General features: G+C 43.0%; 1 pseudogene; it reads left to right on the forward strand.

Moving 5' to 3' along the window:
* The first annotated feature begins 3,365 nt into the window (after positions 1-3,365).
* LOC126268375 (5S ribosomal RNA) lies at positions 3,366-3,483 on the forward strand (annotated as a pseudogene).
* The last annotated feature ends 16,416 nt before the right edge of the window (positions 3,484-19,899 follow it).

A 19,899-nucleotide genomic window follows, 5' to 3' on the forward strand; every position in this document is an offset into this window, starting at 1 on the left:
ACTCGAGAACTTGAAAATGTGATGAACTGTGATCATTCCACCATCGTACAACATTTGCATACAGTGCGGAAGGTTCGAAAATGTGATGCTGGGTACCAGATGTTCAAAGCCAAAATCACAAAAATCAGTGGGATGCCACACGTCTGTCTGTGCTTGTTCTACATCTACGTGGATACTCTGCAAATCACATTTAAGTGCCTGAAAGAAGGTTCATCGAACCACCTTCACAATTCTCTATTATTCAAATCTCGTATAGCGCGCGGAAAGAATGAACACCTTTCCGTGCGAGCTCTGATTTCCCATATTTTTCGTGGTGATCGTTCCACCCTATGTAGATCGGTGTCAACAAAATATTTTCGCATTCGGAGGAGAAAGTTGGTGATTGGAATTTCGTGAGAAGATTCCGTTGCAACGAAATACGACTTTCTTCTAATGATTTCCAGCTCAAATCCCGTATCATTTCTGTGACACACTCCCATATTTCGCGATAATACAGAACGAGCTGCCTTTCTTTGAACTTTTTCGATGTACTCCGTCAGTCCTACCTGGTAAGGATCCCACACCGCGCAGCAGCATTCTAAAAGAGCACGGACAAGCGTAGTGTAGGCTGTCTCCTTAGTAGGTCTGTTATATTTTCTAAGTGTTCTGCCAATAAAACGCAGCCTTTCGTTAGCCTTCCCCACAACATTTTCTGTGTGTTCTTTCCAATTTAAGTTCTTAATTGTAATACCTAGGTATTTAGTTGAATTTACGGCTTTTAGATTAGACTGATTTATCGTGTAACCGAAGTTTAACGAGTTCCTTTTAGTATTCGTGTGGATGACCTCACACTTTTCGTTATTTAGGGTCAACTGCCACTTTTCGCACCATTCAGATATTTGTTTCTAAATCGTTTTTCAATTTGTTTTGATCTTATGATGACTTTATTAGTCGATAAACGACAGCTTCATCTGCAAACAACCGAAGACGGCTGCTCAGATTGTCTCCCAAATCGTTTATATAAATAAGGAAAAGCAAAGGGCCTATAACACTTCCTTGGGGAACGCCAGAAATCACTCCTGTTTTACTCGATGACTTTCCGTCAATTACTACGAACTGTGACCTCTCTGACAGGAAATCACGAATCCAGTCACATAACTGAGACTATATTCCATAAGCACACAATTTCACTATAAGCAGCTTGTGTGGTACAGGAATGCGGAATCGATCTGACATCTCTTGTCAATAGCACTCAGCACTTCATGTGAATAAAGAGCTAGTTGTGTTTCACAGGAACGATGTTTTCTAAACTTACGTTGACTGTGTGTCAATAGACCATTTCCTTCGAGGTAATTCATAATGTTCCAACACAATATATGTTCTAAAATCCTGCTGCATATCGACGTTAACGATATGGGCCTGTAATTTAGTGGATTACTACTACCTTTCTTAAATATTGGTGTGACCTGTGCAACTTTCCAGTCTTTGGGTACAGATCTTTTGTCGAGCGAACAGTTGTATATGATTGTTAAGTATGGAGATAATGCATCAGCATACTCCGAAAGGAACCTAATTGGTATACAGTCTGGACCAGAAGACTTTCTATATAAGTGATTTGAGTTGCTTCACTACTCCGAGGATATATATTTCTACGTTACTCATCAACTGGCTCGTTAACAACACCGATCACCCCTATCCTGTTTCGTCACGGCGACGAGGAATGGTGTCTTTGTGCTAATTTAAGGAAAAGAAAGAAATCGTTGAGCCCAAACAAGGGAGCAACTCCCTATAAAAAGACCTGCACGCATCCATAAAAGCCACGCGGAGTAGCCGCTCCGTCTTAGGCGCCTTGCCACGATCTGCGCGGCTGCCCCCGTCGGAGGTTCGAGTCCTCCCTTGGGATGGGTGTATGTTTTGTCCTTAGTGTAAGCTAGTTTAAGTTAGATTAAGTGGTGTGTAAGCCTAGGGACCGATCACCTCAGCAGTTTGGTTCCATAGTAACGTACCACCACCACCCCAAAAGATAATGCTATGCATCTGGTGGAACAGCAGTGGTGTGGTGTTCTACGAGTTGCTTCCCCAAGGTGTAAGCATCTCTGCTGACAGTTATTGTCAACAACTGAGACGTTTGCAGACAGAATCCAAGAACAACGACCAGGAAGAATGCGTGAATGATGCTACTCCACGCTAATACCCACCCGTATTCTGCTGGACTAACAAAAACACTATACTGGAGTTGGGTTGGGAAGCCATTTCGCAGCTACATTATTCACCTGATCTTGGGCCGACAGATTTTCATCTTTACCACTCACTATACACCAAAATTCAAGGACCTTCCTTTCCATATGAAAATGCGCTGCGAGCATGGCTCGATGAGTTCTTCGCTTCAAAACCACGAGATTTCAGAAGCCATTAAATCTAAAAGTTACCCCAGCGTTTGAAGATTGTTGTAAATAGTGAAGGAGAGTATCTTATTGATGACTAAAATCTGTTATGTTTATCTGCTGCTTTTATTAAACTGACGGAAAAACGATATGAACTTAGGCACTAGCCTAATATTAGAATTGCGGTAGGATCTGTGCCGAACACGTTACATGTGAGAACACAAAGGACCTTGATCGTTGCCTTCACGGAGGTCTCGCTCAGCCATTCAATGTACCGATACCGCGCACCGCGAAAAGCAGATACCTGTGCTAAAGGGGAATCCCGTTCCGGGTGGGGGCGGTTTGAACCCCTAAAACTTCCTCTTCCGTACGTCCATACAATAGGGTCACAATGAAGGAAGTTATTTCCCACATTTCATAACTACTCTGGTAGGGCATGTAGCACGAAAAACAAAAATAACTATTCCTCTCGTAATCTACTGCAGAACGCAGCACGAGATCGACTACCGAAAAATTCCGGGCGGTGTTTGGTGTTACTGCTTAGAAGGAAGGGGGTCTTTGGTTGGGAAATGTTTTGCAGTTTTCTGCTGGTGTTGCGTCAAGGCCGATGTCTATTCAAGATTAATACAAGGCCTTTGAGCCGAATTTGGCAGAGTCACTGAAGGCCTGGGGCGACGCACTGGGGGCGATAACTCCTGACCCGCAGGTCACGCTCCACTCACCCAGTCGTCCTGCCGCTTCCTGTATGAACGATTGCACTGAAGTTCCGAGAATATTGCGGTATCTTGGACGATGCCGGTAGCATATTTTTATGCAGCTATCCAGCGCTGTACGGGCTGCAACAGTCGGCGGAAGTCTCTCAAACGTATTTTTATAGAAATGAAGCACCATGAAGCACCAGTCTGATATTAATCAAAGTTTTCGGAGATTCTCATCACATAACCTATATTAAATCATTTAATTTCATTCCAGTATTTTATTATTGAAGACTAAACCTTACTTGCCAACGGCCTTACCGCAGTGGTAACACCGGTACCCGTCAGATCACCGAAGTTAAGCGCTGTCGTGCTGGGCTAGCACTTGTACGGGTGACCATCCGGTCTTCCGAGCGCTGTTGGCAAGCGGGGTGCACTTAGCCCTTGTGAGGCAAGATGAGGAGCTGCTTCATTGAGAAGTAACGGCTGCGGTCTCGGAAACTGACATATGGCTGGAAGAGCGGTGTGCTGACCACATGCCCCTCCATATCTGCATCCAATGACACACATGGGCTGAGGATGACACGGCGACCGATCGGTACCGTTGGGTCTTCATGGCCTGTTCGGGAGGAGGGGAGGACAGAGAGGAGGAAACCTTACTTGTTGTCCGCCATGAAATACGATCGAGTCTGAGACTATCTGCTGTAAAATATCCAGGATGAATCCGTGATGTGTTATAAACTTTCAGGGATGACGGAGAATGGTTGACGTGTGTTAATGCTAAGATTTTAGAGCAGGCAGTCCCGACGAGCACTTAGGTGCAGGTTGGGGCAAAACTCAACTAATCCAATGCAGATGGCGTACTTTGTACTGACATGGGCAATCGTGGTATGCAATGTCGGTACTGCAGTAGACCGCAGACTGAGTTTACAAGTTGAAGTACTAAAGTCGATAAGCCCTAACTAAACGGAATTGTACCCAGTGGCGGAACTCGCAGAAATGATGTTCATGTATGGACAAGCATATGGAAGCAGGAAACAAAGGACCAAATATTCTCACAGAAGACATCCGGCTCACACCATGTTTGCAAGACTTGCAAAGATTAATTGAAAGGGGGCACTTGGTATTGCAGTACAATGAACAAGGAGGACGATGAACTACACGAACTCCCGACTTAGAAGATGCAGTGCGTGCTCGAGTGCGTGAGGCTCTTGCTATCAGCACTCGATCAATTTCACGTGAAATGAATGTTTTGGAGAGTACTGTGTGGCGAGTATTACGGGAAATGCAGCTATACCAGTACTATCCACAGAAAGTGCATGCTTTGCCTCGTGCTGACTCTGGTCCTCTTGTCGTTTTCAGCCAAAGGTTCTTGCAGCGCCTTAAAGTCGATCCTCACTTTGCAGCACATGTAGTTCTCACGGATAAAGCTCACTTCACCAGAGACAGAATGCTAAATAGTTACAATAGTCATGTTTGGGCCGATAAAAATACCCACGCTACAGTTACGAAGAGCCACCAACACAGATTATGAGTCAGTGTATGGGCAGGCATAGTGAATGGTTACGTACTATGCCCGTTTCGTCTCCCTCCACCAGTGTACACAGTGTTTGTCAGAGACTTACTATCCATGTACCTGTAAAACATAGTTCTTGTTACTTGACAACGGGTATGGTTCCAACATGATGAAGCCCCACCTCACCTTGGACCTTGTCCGTGAACACCTGGGTGAAAAGGGGGTAGGAAGGTGAGGTCGTGTTTTGTGGCCAGCATGTTCACGTGGTCTCATCCCACATGATTTATTCTTGTGGGGCCTTGTGAAAAGTCTTGCGTACGAGGCACCTGTCGACACTGAGGAGGATCTCCTGGCAAGAATTATCCCTGCCTGTAACACTCTGGCCTGCCGGAGTGGCCAAGCGGTTCTAGGCGCTACAGTCTGAAACAGCGCGACCGCTACGGTCGCAGGTTCGAATCCTGCTTCAGGCATGGATGTGTCTGATGTCCTTAGGTTAGTTAGGTTTAAGTAGTTGTAAGTTCTAGGGGACTGATGACCTCAGCAGTTAAGTCCCATAGTGCTCAGAGTCATTTGAACCATTTGTAACAGTCTTCAAACAATGTGGATATTACAGAGTTTACGGCAGGACTCTGGTCCATCACACTGCTTGAATACAGACAGGCCACGAATGAGAAGCCTGTGTTGGTAGTAGTTTCCACCGGTTAAGACACGGTTAACGTCTTTGGAGCCAAACATTAACTAGGATTCGGTCACGGCTTCTATGCTCGGTCACCATGTCTGGTGCGGACAACCTACGCAATTAGGCCACGCCCGTCCCGTCTCGCATTGTCTGCTGGCTTACTCGGTCATCTGAGGCTCTAATTGATTCCGTATTGAGCTCCGAGGCGTGTCGGGAAACCTTGGGCCCGTTCGAACCGAGAATTTCGCTTTCCCACCATTAGTGTCAACAAGTGGAGAACGATGAACCATTATGAAGCACTGGCACGAGTCAGTAGACCCAAGCGACTCCGAGGTAACTATTTACATTTACAAATAAAAAATGCTACAAAAAACAATAAAAAAACAAGCAGGACGAGTTGAAGTCTCGTTTTACCAAGTCACGTAGGTCACTATCCATAAGCTTGAGAATTTTTAATCTGCCATCCCAGCACATGTACTTCCTCATTAGATCGGGAGTTAACGGCATCGATGAATTAAACACAGAACTGCCACTGATCAAATCTGATCCAACGACAGAAAGCTAATAGCACATTTTAATATTGGACCTCAACGGCATCGATGCATTGAACACAGAAATATCCCTGATTAAATCTAATCCAAACGACAGAAAGCTAATAGCACACTTTAACATTGCAGCTCAAACGTCCTGAGAGCCACACGAGGATTTCCTCACGGTTTCAGGTTTGGGCCTTTGCTGTTTATGATTTAAATAACTGACTTGCGCAATACTATGATGTTAAGTCCATGTTTTATGCAGATGACTGTTTTTGTTACAGCTGGAGGAGACTCAGAAGCACCGACGTCAAAAAGCGAAGAACTCCTCAAAATCTGTAACACAGTATGTGTCTCCTAACAGTCATCAGGTCATTTTCTCTAGTGTTTTGGCAGATACCTGCAATTTCGCTTTCGCACTGTGTAGCTGGATTCAGCCAGACTGTTACCACTCATCACGCCCAGTGTCAGCAGAAAGTAGTAGTAGTAGTAGTAGTTTTATTCATCCGTAGATCTCTTTTTACAAGGATATAGGACATGTCAAAGTATTTACAAGCTTAGATCAATTTACAATAAGCTAATTCGTATACACATATATTTACAGACTTCTAGTTAGAGACAATCATTAGATTTTACTCCTGGTATACAATAATTTATTTACAAATAACTCATTAAATAATGTAATGCCACACTATTCACTCATATTTCACTATGTCACTGCACACACTATACACACATTGTTTCATAACACTTCACTCACTACATACACACACACACACACACACACACACACACACACACACACACACACACACATATATATATATACACACACACACACACAGGTGATCCTTGGGCCATTTTCTGTACTGCAAGTTCCCATTTGCTATCCTGAAAAACTGAGTCAGCATCCCTTCATAATGAGTGAGATGTTGAGCTCAGAAAGAGGAAGAGGTGTTAGTATTGTGCTATGCATAGCTTGAGGGGAGAGTGTCTCTAGAAAGGAAAAAAGAAGAAAAATAATAAAGTGAAGGTGTTATGTGGAATATTGGATGTTTTATAATCATCATTATTATTATTATTTGTTTGTATAACTTTTTTTATCAAACCCTTACTCTGCTTTATCTAAGTAATCCTTCAATGTATAAAATGTATTGCATAACAGGTACTTTTTAGCTGCCTTCTTAAATAAGTGTATTTTTGAAATTTCTTTAATCTCTTTTGGTAATTTATTGTACAGTTTTATTCCTTGGTAGAAAATGCTGTTTTGAGTTTTATGTTTATTTTTTCTTGGTAAATGTAAGTTGAGTCTATCTCTTGTTGCATGGTCATGGACAGAGCTGTTTGTGCAGTAATTGCCAATGTTACTTTTGATGTGTACAACTGACTGGTAAATGTGTTCACATGGAGCAGTTAAAATTCCCAGTGTTTTGAACAGATCTTTACAATGAGCTCGACTACTATTTCTGGATATTATTCTTATGGCTCTTTTCTGGAGTTAGAAAATTGTGTTCATATTTTGTGGATTTGTTCCCCAAAAAAGAATGCCATAGCTAAGAATAGAGTGTACATATGAATAATATGTAACTAAAAGACACTGCATGTTACACACAGATGATAGAATTCTAAGGGCATAACATGCTGATGACATTCTGTTTGCAAGTACCTTTGTGTGTTCACACCACTTCAGCTGAGAGTCAATATTCATTCCTAGAAATTTTGCATTTGTTACACAGTCTATAGAGGTGCCATCTACATTTAATTTAACATTGTCATTTTTCCTCTTCAAACTGAAGTTCATGGCATTAGTTTTCTTTATGTTTAATGTCAATTTGTTGCTTATTGACCAATCGTAAACTTCCTTGAGAGTTTCATTTGGTTTCTCGGTAAGGAGTTTTCTTGTTCTCTCAGTGACTATAATATTGCTGTCATCAGCGAAGAGAATTTTCTCACCATGAGTAACACTACTGGGAAAGTCATTGATGTATATCAGGAATAGTATTGGTCCTAATATGCTACCTTGTGGAACCCCTATATTAATATGTTTTGGTTCTGATAAGTATTTTACTAAATGTTTAGATCTATTTGAAGTATGTGTTATCTCTACTCTTTGTACCCTATCTGTTAGGTATGATCGAAACCAGTCATTAGCTACCCCTCTTATTCCTAATGCTTCTAATTTATTTAATAGAATCTTGTGGTCGACTGTATCAAAAGCCTTAGAAAGATCCAAAAATATGCCTGTGACACACTCATCTTTATCAAGAGCATTAAGTACAACTTTTGTGAATTCTACTATGGCTGACTCCGTATTTTTGCCACTTCGAAAACCAAACTGTGATTTGCTTAAAAGATTGTATTTATTCAGATAATTCATTAATCTGTCTTTCATAATTGCTTCTATTATTTTTGAGAATGCTGACAGCAGGGAAATGGGTCGGTAATTTTCTATGTCTTCTGCATTACCTTTCTTAAGCAAAGGTACAACTCTTGCCTGTTTTAGCTGCTCTGGAAATGTCCCTGATGTGAAGGATTCATTTATTATATTTGTTAATGGGCCTTGTATAATCCCTATGCATTGTTTCAGTACACACATTGGTACATCATCTAAGCCTTCTGACTTTTTATTTTTTAGCTTTTGAACAGTTTTATTGACTTCATTCTCTGTGGTTGGAAGTAACATCATTGTATCTAGTGCAACAATTTTTGCAGGTGTTATATTTGTTTTGGGGAATTTTTGCTGTAACTTCTCTGCAATACTTGAAAAATGCTCGTTTACATAGTTTGCTAAGTGTTGTGGATCATTTATTACCTTATCCCCCTACCTTAGAAGTATGTTATTCTGCGTTTGTTTGCCTCTCCCCGTTTCCTTTTTTATAACATCCCAGACTGCTTTGCTTTTATTCTCTGCATTATATATTATTTTGTCATTAAATGACTTTTTTGCAGCAATCAGCACCTTCCTATAAATCTTTTTGTATCTATGATAGAAATTTAAGAATTCTGGATCATTGTGAATCTTTTTCATGGAACTGAGGTGTTTAAGTGTTTGGGAGGACTTCTTAATACCTGCTGTTATCCATCTGTTTTTGTGAGATGTTGATACAGTCATGCATACTTTTGGAAATGCTGTTTCAAAGTTCAATTTAAACAATGTGGAGAATTTGGAGAATTTCATATTCACATTGGTTGCCTTATACACTTCATCCCAGCTTTGTTTTTCTAGTTCTTTTGAAAAATCTTTTATTTTGATTTCTGATAGATGTCGTTTATAGGCTTGTAGTTTAGGGAATGATTCGATGCCTGATTTTACTGTTGTTATTTGACAGAGATGGTCTGATAGTCCGAGATCTTTTACAGCTACATCACATTTTTCCCTGTCTATATTTGTGGCCACATGGTCAATTACTGATGCAGTCATTGTAGTAACCCTTGTTGCACTATTGACCAATAGGGACATGCCAAAACTTTGAAGGATATTTATGAAGGTGCTGCTGGATTCATTTATGATATTAGTGTTGATGTTTATGTCCCCACACAGAATTATGTTGACCTTTGTACTTGAGACTTTATCTAGAACTTCTGTTAATTTATTGAAAAAAGTGTCCACACTACCACTGGGAGATCTATACACACACAAAATGATTAATTTCTTGGTGATATCGAGCCCTGATAATTCAATAGCTGATATTTCAATGTGTTTGTCTTCACTTACTGTACTGAGGTCATGTCTAGATTTGAACTGTGTTCCTTTTCTGATATAAATGCATGATCCTCCACCCTTTGAAGTAGTTCTGCAGTAAGAGTTTGCCCTTTCATACAATGATAATACTACATGTTGGATTTCTGTGTCTCTACACCAGTGCTCAGTAATACAAACTACTGTGCAGTTCAAAGATTGGAGCTCAACTTCTAATGCTTGTATTTTATTTTTTATTGATTGCATGTTTTGATGGAGGATTGTTAAGTCTGTGAAATGCCCCATGTTACTCTTTCCGATAGTTTGTTTTTCTTTGTGACATCTGGTATGTGTGATTTTTGAAGTGTTATAATCTGTCTTGTGAGTGATTGTTTCAGTATTTTTTGAACTGCTAGAGATACTCTTTAGGCAGGGGAACCTGTTGTCTGGATTTATCCTAAAAAAGACCTACTTTTCCTACCTATGACAACAGGTATTTGACCATGTGTGGCCCGAGATCCACCCCCTATACTTTCATGAATGAGTGTCGGTTTGTTTCCCATTACAAACAAAATTATTTTTAGAGCGTAATTTTTCGTGCCCATTCGATAAGGCATCAGTCTGGTGCGAAATTGTTTTATCGATATGTATGAAAGTAAGACAGAAGGAAAAAAACAGTAGTCCAGCAGCGACTGAGTAGCGCTGCCTGCTCGGCGGCAGCGATCAGTGCGGGCCAGGGCTGAAGTACTCGTTACTCTTCAAGTTTTACTGCCACTGTTAACACATACCTAAGAAACAAGTATCTCGCTGGACAGATCTGGGACTGTTCTATCGAATGGGAACGTGAAATTCCGCTTTAAAAATCATTTCGTTTGTAATGGGAAGCAATCCGACACCTTCTGCTGACACTGGACGTCGCATAAAATAGTGGATGAGCAGTAATTGTTTGAGCTGACTCGATCTGCACAGTGTAAAAACGAAATTACAAATGTCTGCCGAAACACCAGAGAAAACGCGCCTGATGACCCTTGGGAGAGACACCTGGTGTATTCTTTGCAGTCAATTAATTTCAATTTAACTATTCGGAAATTATAAATACTCTTCTTAGTGCGTATAGTAATGGTAATGATGATAACTCTTCACCTTGGCCCAAAACTAACTTGAGAAAATCACACATACTACATATCTGCTAAATTAGCTCGAGTCGCCTATATGATAACCATACTTAGGACTTACTTAAATGCGATTGTTTAAGTATTATACCTTTTTCGCAGGCACATAATCTTTGAGTTATATCTATGGGGCAATTTCTCGTAAGAACAGTATTTTTATTTTGCAAGAAAAGAGGCAGGTACATCTGTCAAGTGAGACGTCAAGAACACTGCAGACCAAAATTAAGAAAAGGAAATACTGATTTTTGTAATTCTTCATTCACTTAATCGCTAGATGCAGACCAAGGGAAACTAATAGAACCACAAACAGCGACAGTCTATACAGAAAGAGTTTTACACAACATCAGAATTTGAACATGTGATAAAAGTGATCTTCTGCATCTGCGTCTGTAACTCTAGTTGTTAATATTGCTGATACTTTTTTGTTTTGGCGTTTTAGTACCGTACAGTACAATTTGAACCTTAATGTACATACTGTCTAGTACGGGACTGTACCGTGCTTCAATGCGGATCTAGCTGATAGTCCTGGAAGCTTAATGCGAGCATGATCAGGTTTTCCCCGATGTGTAGGCAGAAGTAATGTATTTAGGCGCTCATGCAACAGTCATGATATCTCGACGTTATGGACAGTTTAGTGGACTTATGAACCGTTTGTATGTATGTATGTATATATGTATGATGTATGTATATATGAAAGACCCCATCCCCCCGGGGACGTATCATAACATACGAGTGTAACCCCAAATGTTTGCATGGTAGAATAATTATCGCGTACGCGTACGTGGAAACAGTGCTTGCGCAGCAACCGCCGACGAAGTGTAACTGAGGCGGAATAAGAGGGACCAGCCCGCATTCGCCGAAGTAGACGGAAAACCGTCTTAAAAGTCATCCACAGGCTGGCTGGCACACCGAACCTCGACATTGATCCGCCACCGGCGGGATGGCCGAGCGGTTCTAGGCACTACAGTCTGGAACCGCGCGACCGCTACGGTCGCAGGTTCGAATCCTGCCCCGGACATGGATGTGTGTGATGTCTTTAGGTTAGTTAGGTTTAAGTAGTTCTAAGTTCTAGGGGACTGATGACCTCAGATGTTAAGTCCCATAGTGCTCGGAGCCATTTTGAAGTAATCCGCCAGGCAGATTCGTGCCGGTCCGCTCGGGAAGCAGCGCATTAGACAGCGCGGCCAGCCAGGCGTGCTGTATACGGTTTAGTATTCGTCTTACTAGCTACGGTCAACTAAATGTTTGTTCAGTTCTCCAGTCGTGTTTCGCACCTTTCGATGCAAGTTCGAAGTGATTCGAATGGTTCTCAGTACTATGGGACTTAACTTCTTTCGTCTGAGGCGGTTTGCAGCAAGTATCAATGGCGTATGAGTTCCTCGTTTGTTGGGATCGCGCATCATGAATCGATTATAGCTCCAGGCCGAGTGGTTCCACTGTGGCGTGTGATCAGCAATGAGGCACACATGTGTCTTGTACAGGGTGACAATTATTGAACTATATAAAAAAAGGTAAATCAGTTTCAAACTACGGAGTGCACACACTTTATTTAAGATGTAAACGTCACTATAGATATTCGGATTTAGGTATGACATGTTCAACATACCTGCCATCATTGGCGATGATGTGGTGCAGAAGAATAGCGAAATTCTGCATGACCCGCTGAGGTGTCGGAACATCGATGCTCTCGATGACTTCCTGAAGGATTGTTTCTAGCTCAGCAATGGTTTTGGGGTTATTGCTGTATACCTCGTCTTTAATATAGCCCCAGAAAAAGAAGTCGCATATGTTCAGATCCGGCGAATATGGAGGCCAATTGAGGCCCATGCCAGTGGCCTCTGAGCACCCCAGACCCAGGATGCTGCCTCCAAAGTACTCGTCCAGGACATCAAACAATCTTTTGCTTCGATGGGGTCTAGCTCTGTCTTGCATGCACCACATCTTGTCGAAATTAGAGTCATTTTCGATAGTGGGGATGAAATCATCTTCCAAAACTTTCACGTAGTGTTCGGTAGTCACCGTGCCATCAAGGAATATCGCACCGATTACTCCGTGAGTGGACATTGTACACCATTCCTTCACCATTGAGGGTGAAGAGACTTCTGTATTGGCTTCTCAGTCCCCCAGTTCTGCTTATTGACGAACCCATCCAAATAAAAGTGGGCTTCGTCGCTAAATCAAACCATACAGCGCATACTGATTCTCATCACGCCTCTCGTCCGACCGTGCAATTTGAACGTCCTAACGCAAACCGTTCAGAAGTTACGTCGATTTTATTTCGTACAGTTCAACAAATGACACCCAGTATGTTTCCTAGATCAACCACGTGAAAAGTGGTGGCGTATAATTTGCCTGTCTGTTGTGTTCTATTAGCTTGTGCAAAGACCGTGTAGCTTCTGTCTGAAATCTAGCTGACTCAGTCAATGTCTTAGTCATATGGCACGAGCAATTTGTACTGTTGAGGAAATAGCACGTTTCGGAGAGGATGTACGGAAAGTATGGCGTCCATGTCCTGTGCGCAATACCAGTCACTAAATAAAGACAGGAGGGTCCGTTAGTTGCATGATCTGAGGACATGTTCTTTGTGACGGCTATGTCGACACAACATTATACTTGGTTGTATTTAGTTTGCTACGATCTTGTTGTTCCTGACTGTACTTACGTCGGCTTGTTTAATGGTGTCGCTGTCGAGTTTCCTTGTACTGGTTTCGTGTGTTCCCGCTGTAATCTTGGGATGACTTGTGTATGACATGTGGTCTCAGAGTTGCTGCCGTGCATTTTGAGTTTCTTTTTTTAAATACGAGGTTCAAAACGGCTCAAATGGCTCTGAGCACTATGGGACTTAACAGCTGAGGTCATCAGTCCACTAGAACTTAGAACTACTTAAACGTAACTAACCTAGGGACATCACACACATCCATGCCCGAGGCAGGATTCGAACCTGCGACCGTAGCGGTCGCGCGATTCCAGACTGTAGCGCCTAGAACCACTCGGCCACTCCGGCCGGCTTAAATACGAGTGCCTTATGGCTTGTTGTATGAACATTTTATGCTTGTCCATGTTGTTTATTTGATGGCTGTCTCCACAGTTACGTATGTGACCTCATGTAGTGCAAAATGAACAACGGATGTGTGTCTGTTATTGGCGTAATCCGCTTCTTTCAGTGGCGAGTCTTACCTCTCTTTCGCAAAGTCTTACACCAAGAATGATTCTCACTTGGTGGTGACTGAGTAACCTAAGGTTCATCTTACTAGTGTAGCGTGTTTGCTTTTCAGTCATGAATAGTTCCTGTTTACTTTTAAAGAGTTTAGTTCCCCGCGTTAAACTAAAAGCCCGGCTTAAGTTACGGATAGTGTCTTTAAGAGCAGACATAGTTGGCTGTAAGGGACTATTGACTTAGTCCTAAGTGGTGCCGACCTAATTAAGGAACTAATTGCGAGTTCACCAGTTTGAGTAATCTTGGCTTAGAGCCAACCTTGGCTTGGCTTAGAGCGGCCGCTGTTTGCTTGTTATGTGTACTAATTTCGATTGCCAATAGGCCACGCAGAGAAACTTTAGCTCTATAACTGTTTAGTGATGAACGCTCTTTTGTGTCCTCTCTCTCTCTCTCTCTCTCTCTCTCTCTCTCTCTCTCTCTCTCTCTCTCTGTGTGTGTGTGTGTGTGTGTGTGTGTGTGTGTGTGTGTGTTCTTTTTAATGTTAAAAATTTGCTGGGACCAGATTTTTATTAATGCATTTCCAATTTTCTTCTATGACAATGCTTGACGGTTTGCTCAATATTAAATATGAGGTCAGAATTTGTTGAAGTTTTCCGATTAAATTGTGTGGTAATGCTTCAAGTAATGTTTCGCTCTTTCGCCTTTATAAAAAAAATGTTGTCAGACAGTGATGTTGTGCAGTGCAATTTGACATAGTCACTTATTCAGTCTCTATTACAAAGCAAGATTGTCCCGCATTTCCTGCGTCTTGCTCATGCGCGCCGGACCTGTCGGTACGAGTCCTTGCTTCAGGCACCCGGATCACTGAGGGGGCATCGGGTGTTGAAATAGGCGCCACACCCAGCAAACTGTTGATGCACTATCGTAAGAGAGAAAAGGAAAAAAATTAAGGTAAAAATTTGTTTCAGCTCTGAACAGTCTCAGTCGCAAACATGAAGATCTCTATCTCCTTCCCCACGCTCCCTGCTCGTTTCGTATAGCTCATCAGCCTTATCAGGCAGATATGCACTATGCATAGTTTTAGGCATCATGATAGTGACTCTTACTTCTTATAACCTACTATGACATCAATAGCGTGAACAATACTAGAAGGTGGATAAATGAATAACCAGAAACAAAGCTGTTAGACACTGAATGTGGGCCGGCCGGGGTGGCCGAGCGCTTCTAGGCGCTCCAGTCCGTAGCCGCGCTTCTGCTACGGTCGCAGGTTCGAATCCTGCCTCGGGCATGGGTGTGTGTGATGTCCTTAGGTTAGGTACGTTTAAGTAGTTCTAAGTTCTAGGGGACTGATGACCGCAGCAGTTGAGTCCCATAGTGCCCGGAGCCATTTTTGAACTGAATGTGGAACGTTTCTGTCAAAACATCAGTTGTTCATTTACATAACGAATACATTAAACTGGGAGCACACTTTATTACGTACTAGAAGGTAGAGCCGAGATACCACAGCTGAATTCAGATTTTGCCATGTGGCAGGCAGCCCCACCAGAGCAGGTAGTTTGACGTTTCTACATGAAGCCATGCGGATGAAATTTCCTGGCAGATTAAAACTGTGTGCCGAACGGAGACTCGAACTCGGGACCTTTGCCTTTCGCGGACAAGTGCTCTACCTTCTTAGCTACCCGAGCTCCGCTTACACCCCGCCCTCTGTCACGGCGTTCAGGCTAAACGGCCAGTCTCTGTGGCAGTCCTCGATAGTCTTCAGTCTTAGTCAGCCTTCGACGGTTCGCTCCTGCGTTAGTGGCACTAACCTCACACTGCACGATGCTTGTTAGTTTGTTTCTTGTGGTAGCTGGACTCTGCTGCTGTTTGTTCTTTAGACAAGTTTCTTCACAACGCTTGGGGAACGCTACAAGTTAAGTAAATCTTCTGTTTACTGTATTTATGTTTCGCTCATCATTTCTGCTTCTGTCTAGCTTCCCAACGAAGACAGTTGTTGCACCATTCTGTGGCCGACCTCTCCATACTGTTGTGTACAAAGTAGAACGCCACATTAGAGATTTTGGAAATCACAAAAGACACACATTTTCAGGAAAAACATTATTTGTTTGTTCGTTTACTTGTCGATAGTTATTATATTTGTTGTAATAATGAAGATTAGCAATCACTAAATAACACTGAAAATAAAAGTTCGTGCAAATACACGTGCCTTTTTTCCATATTACCTTCCAAATGTAATATGTATGACAGAATGCGACTGGCGTTGAAAAAAATGTGAACTAAGAAAAAGATGTGTGGAACTCGATCGTGCGATGCACCGATTCAGAGTTCGAAGCTAACCGTATGACCGCAACCAGCCCGTGCTCATGGTCGCAATGCATCACTGCATCACTGACGTGTAAAACGTGCAATTTTCTCCAACTCGCCTAAGTAATGTGCCTTATTACCTGAAAATTTTGTTGTCCCAATAGACTACTAAAAGTGGCCTCCCCTTGTAAGCCTAGAATGTTACTGTTGCAGCATATTAAAGATACAGTAAAATTGCTAGTTTATGGAACGACTGATATTCAAATTGTTCTTCGGAGTTACTTACCTTGCTGCGTCTCGCCAGGCTTCACTTACAGATGAGTCGGCGCCCGGGTGAGTTACGGTCAGCTGGCACTTAGATCTTACCTTCATGCTACACGTCAAACAGGTTCTGTTCAGCTTGATCTAGTGGCCACGTGAATCGTAGTGTAAGGCTACGAAAAGTGCTCTCTTGTAATTTTGGAGTGTTGTATCTCGTTGAGTTTAACAAGAAAATACTACATGCAAATTTACGAAAATGCTTACCAGGTTTATAATTTTATCAAATAATAAGGCTTGCTGCACAACAAGCTGCTATTCTTGAGACGATTGTTAATTTACGCATCCAGCTGCAGAGGAAAGGAGAAAAGAAGATAATTGTTGAGACAACCGTTACCTGTTGTGAGCCAGCTGAAGAGTAGCATAAGCTGTTAACAACATGCTACACCCAGTGAAATAAATCAATCAGACTGAGTAAGCACGATCTAGTGGCAGCTGTGGATCTAAAGGGAGAGTGAGATGGTGGGGTGGGTCATGAATCTCCCGCTGCCACCATTACCACCGCCACAAAAAAGAAACTAAATAATAAATGTATTTATATTTTTATCTACATAAGTTTCCAAATTTCTTTCGGAGAACAGAGTAGTCTGAAAACAATGAGTATCGAAAATGGCAAATAATTCTAGAAGTTATAACCTACCGTTATGTTTAACAATGGATACCTTTCAGTTACCTGTTGAGGTCCTACACTTTTTAATGCGATTGCGGCTCGGCCTCCTGCAGAGAACATTCCATCCAGGAAAAGACGCACATTCACAGGGCGACAGTTTTTGTTTTCTCTAATACACACATCAAAAAAGTTTTGCATCATCCCAGTTCCCAGAAATTCTGAAGATAGACGTTGACTGTGAATATTGTCTCTCAGACACAGTTCCTTTGACTGTTCAGCGATGTCACTAAACCCGGCCAAAGATGTAAACAACCATGCATGAGCAGCGCCTATTAGACGGAGAGGGTCCGACAGCTGGTCAATTCCAGTCATTTCACCGAGAAGGAGGTACACGGCTCTTGTTGCCCGTAGTTCTACCATGCCTAGACGTCAATACCGCGGTTCCGTCGCGTACGCATTGTTACTTTGTGCCAGGAAGGGCTCTCAACAAGGGAAATGTCCAAGTGTCTCGGAGTGAACCAAAGCATTGCTGTTCGAAGATGGAAGAGGTACAGAGAGACAGGGACTGTCGCTGACATGCCTCGCTCAGGCCGCCCAAGGGTTACTACTGCAGCGGATGACCGCTACCTACGGACTGTGGCTCGGAAGATCCCTGACAGCAACGCCACCATATTGAATAATGCTTTTCGTGCAGCTACAGGACGTCGTGTTACGACTCAAGCTGTGAGCAATAGGCTGCATGATGCGCAGCGTCCGTGGCGAGGTTCATCTTTGCAACCTCGACACCATGTAGCGCGGTACAGATGGGCCCAAGAACATGCCGAATGGACGCTCAGGATTGGCATCACGTTGTCTTCACCGATGAGTGTCGCATATGCCTGCTGTTTTGGGGTGACATTATGTGGGGCCGACGTACGCCGCTGGTGGTCATGGAAGGCGCCGTAACGACTGTACGATACGTGAATGTCATTCTCCGAGCGATAGTGCAATCGTAATGGCAGCATATTGGCGAGGAACTCGTCTTCATGGACGACAATTCGCGCCCCTATCGTGCACGTCTTGTGAATGACATCCTTCAGGGTAACGACATCGCCGCCTAGAGCGGCCAGCTTGTTCTCCAGGCATGATCCCTATCGAGCATGCCTGGGATAGATTAAAAAGGGCTGTTTATGGACGTCGTGACCCGCGAGCCACCCTGAGGGATCTACGCCGAATCGCCGTTGAGCAGTGGGACAATCTGGATCAACAGTGCCTTGATGAACTTGTGGATAGTATGCTATGACGAATACGGAAATGCATCAATGCAAGAGGACGTGCTACTGGGTATTAAAGGTACCGATGTGTACAGCAGTCTGAACCACCACCTCTGAAGGTCTCGCTGTATGGTAGTGCAACATGCAATACGTGGTTTTCAGGAGCAATAAATGATGTTTATGTTGATCTCTATTCCAATTTTCTGTTCAGGTTCCGGAACTCTCGGAACCGAGGTGATGCAAAACATATTTTTGTGTGTGTAAATCAGCGCAAACTGATTAATACATACTGCTGGAAAAAATGCAACACTCAAGGACTGCATTCAGTGGCACCAGGGTATAAATATGCATACTGAGGGATTGTAGTGCTAGTGCTTCATTTGACACGGTCATTAGCGATCAGGAGGTCTATCTGTACACCCAGCGTTTTGACTCTAAAGGCAGAAGCTGTTCTGAGTTTAGAGGTGAACAGTGTTTGCAACGCTGATTCTATGGTACAATCATGCCACACCAATGACTACATACTCCCGTTGACTAGCTTCAGTCATTGAAATGGTGTCACGTTGCGTGCCTGCGGAAGCTGGATGGACGTATCGATAGACTGATGCAAGTGTTGGACACGATGTATCGATGGTGTGACGCTGCTTTCAAACAAAGGTCTGTGAAACTTCCACCGTACCTGTAGACCACGTTCTGGGTGTCAAGATCGATGCTGTGTGCGAGCAGCTGTCACCTACCGAACATCATCGTGTTGCAAGTGCTGTATCTTCAGGGACCATTGGTGCCGGCCGCGGTGACCGAGCAGTTCTAGGAGCTTCAGTCCGGAACCGCGCGACGGCTACGGTCGCAGATTCGAACTCTCTGAAATGGATGTGTGTGATGTCGGTAGGTTAGTTAGGTTTAAGTAGTTCTAATTTCTAGGGGACTGATGACCTCAGATGTTAAGTCCCATTGTGCTCAGAGCCATTTGAACCATCAGGGACCATTGGCAAGCGCCTGCTTGCAGCACGATTAAGGTCGATGAGAGTAGGTTCTGTCTGATACAGTTGATGGACATACACGCTTCATGTTGTGGGGAGCCATCAGTTACAACTCGCGCTCACATTAGGTTTTTCTGCAGGGTAAAGTAGCCAGTGGCCGCCACACTGCATAAGCTGTTACCCTGATGCTGCAATTATTTCTTCGACATGAAGATGATGTGCATTTTCAGCAGGAAAATGCATGTACACATACAACTGATGTGACGCAATGTGCTCTTCGTGGTGTACAACAACTGCCCTGGCCAACAAGGTCACCAGATCTCCCGCAAATTACACACGAATAGATCACGATGATGCGGGAACTTATTCATTATCCAGGTTAAGCAAGAACCATTGTTGAAATGCAAGATGCTTGGTGCAATCTCTCGCAAGATGCCATTCGGCTATTTATGATCGTTTGCATGCGAGAGTATGCACCTGTCTTGCAACCAGAGGGGAGTACACAGTGCACTGATGCGACTGTTTGGACACCCTTTTTTGTGTTTCGCTTGATCTGAATTTGTAATCATATACTTCTACAGTGATTAACTACCTCTCACCTCACTTACCAATAAAATCATCTTGTCCTCGAGGCCGTTGC

The sequence above is a fragment of the Schistocerca gregaria genome, chromosome 4 (genome assembly GCF_023897955.1).
Source record: "Schistocerca gregaria isolate iqSchGreg1 chromosome 4, iqSchGreg1.2, whole genome shotgun sequence".
Classification (NCBI taxonomy): Eukaryota; Metazoa; Arthropoda; class Insecta; order Orthoptera; family Acrididae; genus Schistocerca; species Schistocerca gregaria.